General features: G+C 35.8%; 1 long non-coding RNA gene across 1 annotated transcript; it reads right to left on the reverse strand.

Annotated features, from left to right (window-relative positions):
- Positions 1-2796: 2796 nt before the first annotated feature.
- On the reverse strand, positions 2797-6469 carry LOC110686828. The gene is made up of 4 exons (XR_002504309.1): positions 6032-6469; positions 4763-4841; positions 3973-4066; positions 2797-3023 (listed from the first exon to the last, which is right to left on the reverse strand). It is a non-coding gene; the product is annotated as an uncharacterized LOC110686828 (long non-coding RNA).
- Between the last annotated feature and the right edge of the window lie 2159 nt (positions 6470-8628).

Genomic DNA, 8628 nt, shown 5'->3' on the forward strand with positions numbered 1-8628 from the left:
AATGAGAGTTGAGTGTGTGAGCACTATTCTTGAATTCTATATGCTCTTGTGGTTTGCTCTATTTGACAATTGTTAGGGAGGAAGAGTAATTGGATGGATGAGATTGGTTGATGTTGAAGCATTTTTATTAGACTTACCTTGAATTGTTTGTGCTTGATTTTTACTTTTTGGGGTGAATCATATTTATTTATTTATTGATGAGATCTTTGCTTAGGGACAAGCAAAGGTTTGGCTTGGGGGAGTTTGATATGTCCATTTTATATAGTATTTTACCCCCGTCCATTGGTCATAATTAGTAGTGTTTTTGGCTCTTTAGAGCCACTTTTTATTACTAATTGGTGTTTTATAATGTTTGCGTAGATTTAGTTGACTTTTGTAGGGATTTGCACTTTTGGAGTATTTTCCCGGGATTTTATGGAGCAACTACGAGCATTGGAGATGCATGACTGTAGACATCTAAAAATTTCTCCCCAAAACCAAACCCGATGATGAACAACCTTTCACCACCACTATTGGTCGGGTTCAGTATTTAATCCCGAGAGTGCTTAAAAAATCGTAATTACTTAAATTTAATTTTTGAATAGTCCATGGATCAATCTTGATGTTTAGTCGAAGAATAGTTCTTTTTTAATTTGAGCCCAAACCTTTTTATTTTATTATTTTATTATTTATGTTGGCCCAAACCTTTTATTTATTTATTTATTTTAGCCCGATAATTAATGAACTGGCCCGAAATTGTCAATCGACACTTAAAAATGCTTAACGAAATTAGGGTTAAGATTGAATTTAGACGGAAAAATGGAATACAGGCTCCCGCGTCATGATAGAAATCCACCGTGTCACGGGAATGTTCCCCGTCTCACGGTGGGATTCCCCGTGACACGGTGCCCATGCTGTGACAAGGAGCAATTCCGTGTCCTTTCCACGTAAACCCTTCACGCGTTTTATTCCCCGTACCTTAAATATTTCCCGCGTCACACAGCTGTCCACCATGTCACGTGAATTTTCCCTGTATGACGGTGGGATTTCCCATGTCACTGTTCCCTCTGCCGTGTCGCGGTGCAATAATTTAGGGTTTTTATCTTTTTAGGGTTCCGTGTGATCCCTCAGCACATTTTTTCTATAAATACCCCCTCATTTCTTCTGTACGGGGCATCAATTAATTCTCTATTCTTCTCTCCTCTATGCTCTACCTAAATACTTGCCTACCCTTCTTCTTTCAAAATTCCTTTTTCAAGCACTCCAAGGAGTCCATACTTTACTTGTGGTTTTGTCCTTAAGCCAAGGCGTGAAAGGTAGAACTGTTTGAGGGTTTGGCCCCAAATGAATTATATTTAATTTAATTTAATTATCATTTTATTATTATTTCCTTGAAGTTACTAACTCGTTTATTATTTTATAGTTGCAAGCAAACAGAATCAAAGTAAGAATTATGTTCCTTTTATTTCTATTATATTTCTAACGATTTTATATTGTTGGATTTTATTGTTAAATTGTTTCCAATATTAATGTTTATTTTATCATATTTATTGATCACCATATTGCATGTTTAAAGGGAATATGTAAATGAAAATCACGCCTAATAAGATAATTTGGACAACCGGTTTAGGATCCTTTTTAATCTTGTTATTAATTCAAGTGATCACTAATATTTTAGAATTACATGTTGCATTAATATTCAACCAATTTAGCTTAATAATAGTTTGGAGCAAATTGAATTTATGTTGGTATGCCTTTGAGATCGCAGGATTGTTTTTCGCTATAAGAATCGAGTAGAGGCCAATACGGGCGAATGTGACTCCATGACTCACATTGTACCATCATCCTCAATCCTCCTTTCGTGGTTACGAACCATATGGAGTTAGTAATCTCATGTATTATGAGTGTGGTATAACCTTCACGGGTCAATCGTTTTTGACTATCGTTGTCCCTCAATCGTGGTTGCCTTTTGTGATCCGTGAACGGTTTACAAGTTCCTTAAAAACTTGTTGGCGTCTCCCTACCTTATTTGTCCCTAATCGTATATGTCAATTACCACTTCCCATGAGTGCCAAGCATATTCATTACATGCTTTAATGTAGGCGCACTTCAAGCGATGCTTACAATTTGGCGACTCCACTGGGGAGGATTCTTGATTATTTATCGATTTGAGTCACTAGTGGTAAAATCCTCATCCGTAACGGGCAAAAAAGGGTCATCCGTAACGGGCAGCGTCCGTTACGTATGCGGCCGTTACGGATGGCCATTGTTATTCGTAACGGGCACTGTCCGTTACGAATAATGGGTTATTCGTAACGAGCATTTGAAATGTCCGTTACGAATAACCCATTATTCGTAACTGACATTTCAGATGTCCGTTACGAATAACCCATTATTCGTAACGGACATTTTAAATGTTAGTTACGAATAATGAGTTATTCGTAACGGACATCTGAAATGTCAGTTACAAATAAATTTTTTTTGTATTAAAATAAATCCTTATTCGTAACGGTCACATAAACCACCCGTTACGAATAAGTGATTATTCGTAACTGACATCTTAAATGTCCGTTACGAATAGAGTTTTATTGTATATAATTTAACACTTATTTGTAACGGGCAACAAAAGTGCCCGTTACGAATAACTGGTTATTTGTAACTGACAATTTTGCTGCCCGTTACAAATAATTATTAAATTAAATTTTCATTTTATTTAATTTCGACAGCATGTATTTATATATAATTAATATATATTAATTAAAACCTGTTACAATATACCTGTTCCTGTAAAAAGCAATTATACCGAATAATCTTTCGTAAAAATTAATACGACGTAATATAAAAACTGAAGTAGTAACACATTACAAATAAAAACTTGTATAAATTTATCCAACATATACAACAACACTAAAAATATTACGTTGTTCTACCTAAGCTAATAGTTAAGCATTCAATAAATATTTATTTCTAAAGTATTGCGCCCATTGTTCTCGAACCAAATTCAACTCGTCAACATCATACGGGGCGGTCCTTGGACTAAAATCCTACTGGAAAAAAAAAACCATATGAAAGTGGTTACAAAATAAAAACAATCCATAATAAAAACAATCATTAGAATAAATGTGATGAATCAAATTATAGAAATAAAACTCATAATATAGAGACAAAACACATAACATCCTTAATTGACTTATATTTTGATTTCTATGAGTTGAAATCAATAAAAAGTTAACATTTACTCACTTTTGGGAGCGTATAGAGCCAAAAACGCTTCAAAATTGTGCTAAAGGACTTCTATCTTTCCCATCTTTCAAATATTGGTTCAAATTAACACAATGTAACACATAACATCCTTAATTATATTATTTTTTGGTTTCTATGAATTGAAATCAATGATAATTGACCACTATCTCACTCTTGGGAGCGTATAGAGCCCAAAACACTTCAAAATTGTGCTAAAGGACTTCTACCTTTCCCATCTTTCAAATATTTGTTCAAATTAACACAATATAAAACAAAACATCCTTAATTACCTTATATTTCGGTTTATATGAATTGAAATCAATGAAAAGTAACCATTTACTCACTTCTAGGAGCGTATAGAGCCAAAAAGGCTTCAAAATTGCCTAAGGGACTTCTACTTTTCCCATCTTTCATGTATTGGTTCAAATTAACACAATATAATACTAAACATCCTTAATTACCTTATATTTTGGTTTTTATGAATTGAAATCAATGAAAATTGACCATTATCTCACTCTTGGGAGCTTATAGAGCCAAAAACGCTTCAAAATTGTCTAAGAGACTTCTACCTTTCCCATCTTTCAAGTATTTGTTCAAATTAACAAAATATAATACTAAACATCCTTAATTACCTTATATTTTGGCAGAAAATTGGAAGAAAATTAAACAAAAATCATAAGAAAGAAACTCTCAATGCAATGTACTAATTAAACAAAAAAAACAAGCTACAAAACAATTAATTACTCATACCAAATTGTCAGATTTAAGCCGAATCAAAACACCATCTTGAAATGAGGACGGAGCTTTTTTAATGGAGTTGAGGGAGCTAAGGACCGAGCTGCTCCTGAAACATCAGATTCAAGTCACTCCCATTTCCCACCAAAATCAAAATATCAAATTAAATAGAAGTAAGTTTCCATTTCCAAACAAATGGCCAGGAATATCACTGTAGTAAGACTTTTAAACTTAGGGTCAGATAACAATTTTGTAAAGGTTTTTATTTTGATAACATTCAAAAGTTATTTGAAATATGAACTTTTAAACTTTTGTTCCTCTTATAGTGATTAAAAGAGTTAATATTTTCTCCATTAAATTTTGTGTTCAACGGATGTTTAAGAATACATATAATAATACATATATATAGAGAGGGAAGTTCTATCAACTTGAGCTACCCCTCACTCTCGGATGTTTAACGATATTAATGTATGTATATCATATCAAAAAATTATTCGGTAACTTTTAATCAATTTTAGAGTAACATTAAATTGAACAACTAACATTATAATGTAAGACATGAGATAAGTTTTATGTTGATAATACAAATACCTTTTCATCGTATTGTGATTGGTTTTTTTTACTCATTTTAAAGGATTAACCTTATTGATAAACTATATAGTGAGATAGTTTCATGAGAAAAGGATACCGTTTTCTCAATATGATTAAAAATTTTGAAATCCTTCCCTGCTGATTTTCCTTTCTAACCAAACTAAACCAAGCAATTGAAAAGAGCCCTTGTGTTGTAGAAATGTCAAATTCATACCACGAATGAAAACTTATGTCATAATCAATTGGCGATGCTTATTATTGCTGGGAATTACGGTAACCAGATATGATGAAACCTGAACATCAACAAACATAAACACAATCAATAACCAAAGAGAACACTAATTTCATCATGATAGAAAATGGAGGTCCTAAACCAATTTCATGCTTCTTGCACATCCAGAGAGTGATTACACAAGAAACAGCAGAATGTAGCAATCATAAAATGTTACAACAGGGCACAAAATTTCCTATCACCACTATCTCAACAGAAAAAGGCAAACTATTTTGCTAATTGGGCGTTCTGATACAAACAAGATAATGTGTACAGGCTATCATGGAAAGTTGGCACGCCCTGTGCTATCTTATGGAAGCTGTACTATCTCAGTAGGAAAGGGCAGGAATGCACAAAGTGCTATATAAGACATAACAGTTAGTCGGCAAGAAGCAAACACAGATATTTCAGCAACTTAACACCATTTTAATTTGAGGATAAAACACAAGGGAAAAATTGGTGACAACAATGCCATAGCTCAGCACCTAGCTCAATAAAGCGATTTTTTGCCAACTCTATGATTGTACAAAACAAGGTCTTGCAGTCACATAATGCAATAAAAGTGTTTCCATCACGATATGTCTAAGAAATGTCAATTCAATTCCGAAATCCTAAAGATGCAACATATTGATCCAAGTAACAATTAGTTCAAACACATCAGTTCCTTCCTGTAAAAACACACACATACTCATAAGCACTACAAAGGCTGGCATTATTCCCCAATATTTTTTATATATCTAATAATCCACACAGCCTCATTACAGTTGCAGAGAAATATGATCTAATAAGCACACCATTGAAGGAAATATCTTTTATTATTATTTATTTTTTTTCAAAACTTCCTTTCCACTTGTGCACCTCAATAATTGTTGAATCAATATAGTAGGCAGCCTCATCCTTGACTTGGTTGCAATTTCCACTATATAATTTTTCATATAAACTGAATTTATCATAGAAAATGTAGCAGTATAGCATATATTCTCAGATAGCAGGTAACTTTCTCCAAAAAAAAGTCAGACAAAAACATAATTCATACTTAGCTCAAAATTCAAAGGCTTTTAAACTAAAACATAATAAAACCCAAAACAAATGGAAAATAGTAAAATCAATCAATTAATTTGGGGAAAAAAAATAAAACCTATAATTCAGTAATTGCAATTAAGCAAACTGAAACAAGGGTTACGAAATTGGGGGAGGACAGAGAAAGAGTACGCTTTAATGGAGAACTATGAGCGCTTCAATGGAGAACTCAGACAGCGCTTCAATGGAGAACTCATACAGCGCTTCAATGGAGAACTCGGAGAGCGCTTCGTTAATGGAGAACTCGGAGTGCGCTTCATTCAATGGAGAACTCGGAGTGCGCTTCAATGGAGAACTCGGACTGCGCTTCAATGGAGAACTCGGAGTGCGCTTCAATGGAGAACTCGGAGTGCGCTTCAATAATGGAGAACTCGGAGTGCGCTTCAATGGAGAACTCGGAGTGCGCTTCAATAATGGAGAACTCGGAGTGCGCTTCAATAATGGAGAAATCAAAGTGCGCTTCAATGGAGGAGAAGAGTGAGAATGAGAGGAGCAAAACACGCGGGAGCTGCTTCAATATTGGAGAGAGAAAGAGGAATTTTTTTGACAGAGGGAGTGAGAAAGGGGAAAGTGAAAATTTAGGACTTACTTTATTCGTAACGGACACCCTATGTTAGTTACAAATAACAAGGTCAAAATTCTGTTGACTTTTCTATTTGTAACGGGCAATATTTGTTGGTTACGATTAGTTACTTAATCGTAACGGGCAGAATAATGCCTGTTACAAATAACAACTTATTCGTAACGGGCACCAATATGTCCGTTACGAATAACAACTTTTTCGTAACGGGCACCAATTTGTCCGTTACGAATAACCCTTTTCCTGCCCATTTCACAACTTTTTTGTAACGGACATTGAATTTGCCCGTTACGAATGACTTAATTGTAACGGAAAATCATATGTCCGTTACGAATAGCTTGTTACAAATAAGATTTTTTCCACTAGTGAGTGATTGGTATTTAATTAAGATGAGTGGATGAGACTTGAAAGATTCTTAAACAATATTCCTGCGATTAATTTGTCATTTTTTCATAAGCATAGACGTTTTAACGTCGCATTTAGGTCTGTCCCGTAGGAAAAATTGAATAACTTGATTGCGTAGGAAGGAAAACAGGTGTAGGGAATATTTCAAGCATTACCCCTAGCTTGAACCCCACTGTGATCATACACTAAAGTACGTTGGCGTCCAAAGGGAAAGAAGATAGAGCAAAAGAGTCGCCAACAAGTGTGAGGAATTTGTAAACCGTTCATGGGTGAAGGTTACACCCCTTAACGATCCAAGAGATCGTTAACTCCAATAGGTCTTGAACCATGACTGGTAGCTAGGGTATGAAGGTACAAATCCAACCTAAAAGAGATTGAACCTACCCTAATAATAGGCCGCTACTTTATTCTTATTGTATTCATGTGCTCTTTGTGACTAACATGCAATCAATAGGATTAACCCTAAACATGTTTATCTATGTTTGTTGAATATTAATGCACAAATAAAACTATTATTGGTGATCACTTGAATTATAATCAAATTAACCCTAACAAGATTATCAATTATATTATTAAGCGTGATTACAAGTACAACTTCCCTTTTAACATGCATAAAAGGCGTGATCAAGAAATAACAATAAATATATATCAAGCAACATAATAAATAATCAAAATAATAATTACAACAATAATCATGATAAAGTATAATAGCAAGATCCTGGGTGTTTCGGGGTTTTCTGATGTCCTGCGGGAGAGTTACAATTCCGAGACTGGAACCGGACGCCTGTACCTGCAAAATAACGGAGACTCCTGAGAGCTCCGCCTCCAACGGTCAAGTTAGTACCTGATTAAGGAGTAATTAATACGAAAATTAAAGTAATAAGATCTCTCTAGGTGAGAGTGTTTAATGTTGGTAATCTGCTTTGTTAGCGAGATTAGCCGGTTATTAGTGTCTTCCGTAACGTTTCTGCTCTGTTCCGTTCTTCAGGTGAGATTAATTGCTTGATCCTCTTTAATGAGGATTAATTAAGTATTTATAGTCTTGAGAAGCGTGCCACTCTCTAGGTTTAGGGTAAACCTAGGGCTGACCGGGCCTCTAAACAGGATTGGGCCTTGTTGGCCGGTTTTCCCATTTGGCATGGGTGGACACGTGGCGTGTCTCAATTGGTCCGTAGAGGACGTATCTGTGATTGACACGTGGCAGGCTCCTATTGGACTACGTGAAGGACACGTGGCGGAACCTGGTTGGTCCACTTGTCAGACGGTGATTGGTGGATAAAAATCCCCTAATCATTTGCCCCTCACAGGTGGCACGTGACTGGTCACGTGTCACCTGTGACAGGTGCCGCACGGCGACAGGCGACGGCCTGCTACAGGTGTCACCTTGCAAATGGCCGAGAGATTTTCCCGCCCAAATTTTGAATTTGGCAGCGACCCTTCGCCTTCTCACTTTGCCTATATAAGGAAGTGCTGACTTCGGTCATTTTCACATTTGAGAACTTTGCGAGAACATTCGGACCCCTGAACTTGCTCTGACATTTCGGACCTTTTCTGCCTACCGCCTGTTCTGACAAGCCGACTGCACCGGATTTCCAGAACTTCATCAACCGTCACTCGTTCAGGTAACTCAGTTCTCTTACTCTTAATTTTCTTTTTATTTTTTGAAATGGCACCACGGAAGCACACGACACGACCTAAGTTAGTGATCAGCCGGTCACCGGGGACGGCTGAATCTAGGACTAGG

This window comes from Chenopodium quinoa, unplaced genomic scaffold, assembly GCF_001683475.1.
Source record: "Chenopodium quinoa cultivar QQ74 unplaced genomic scaffold, ASM168347v1, whole genome shotgun sequence".
In the NCBI taxonomy this organism is placed as follows: domain Eukaryota; kingdom Viridiplantae; phylum Streptophyta; class Magnoliopsida; order Caryophyllales; family Amaranthaceae; genus Chenopodium; species Chenopodium quinoa.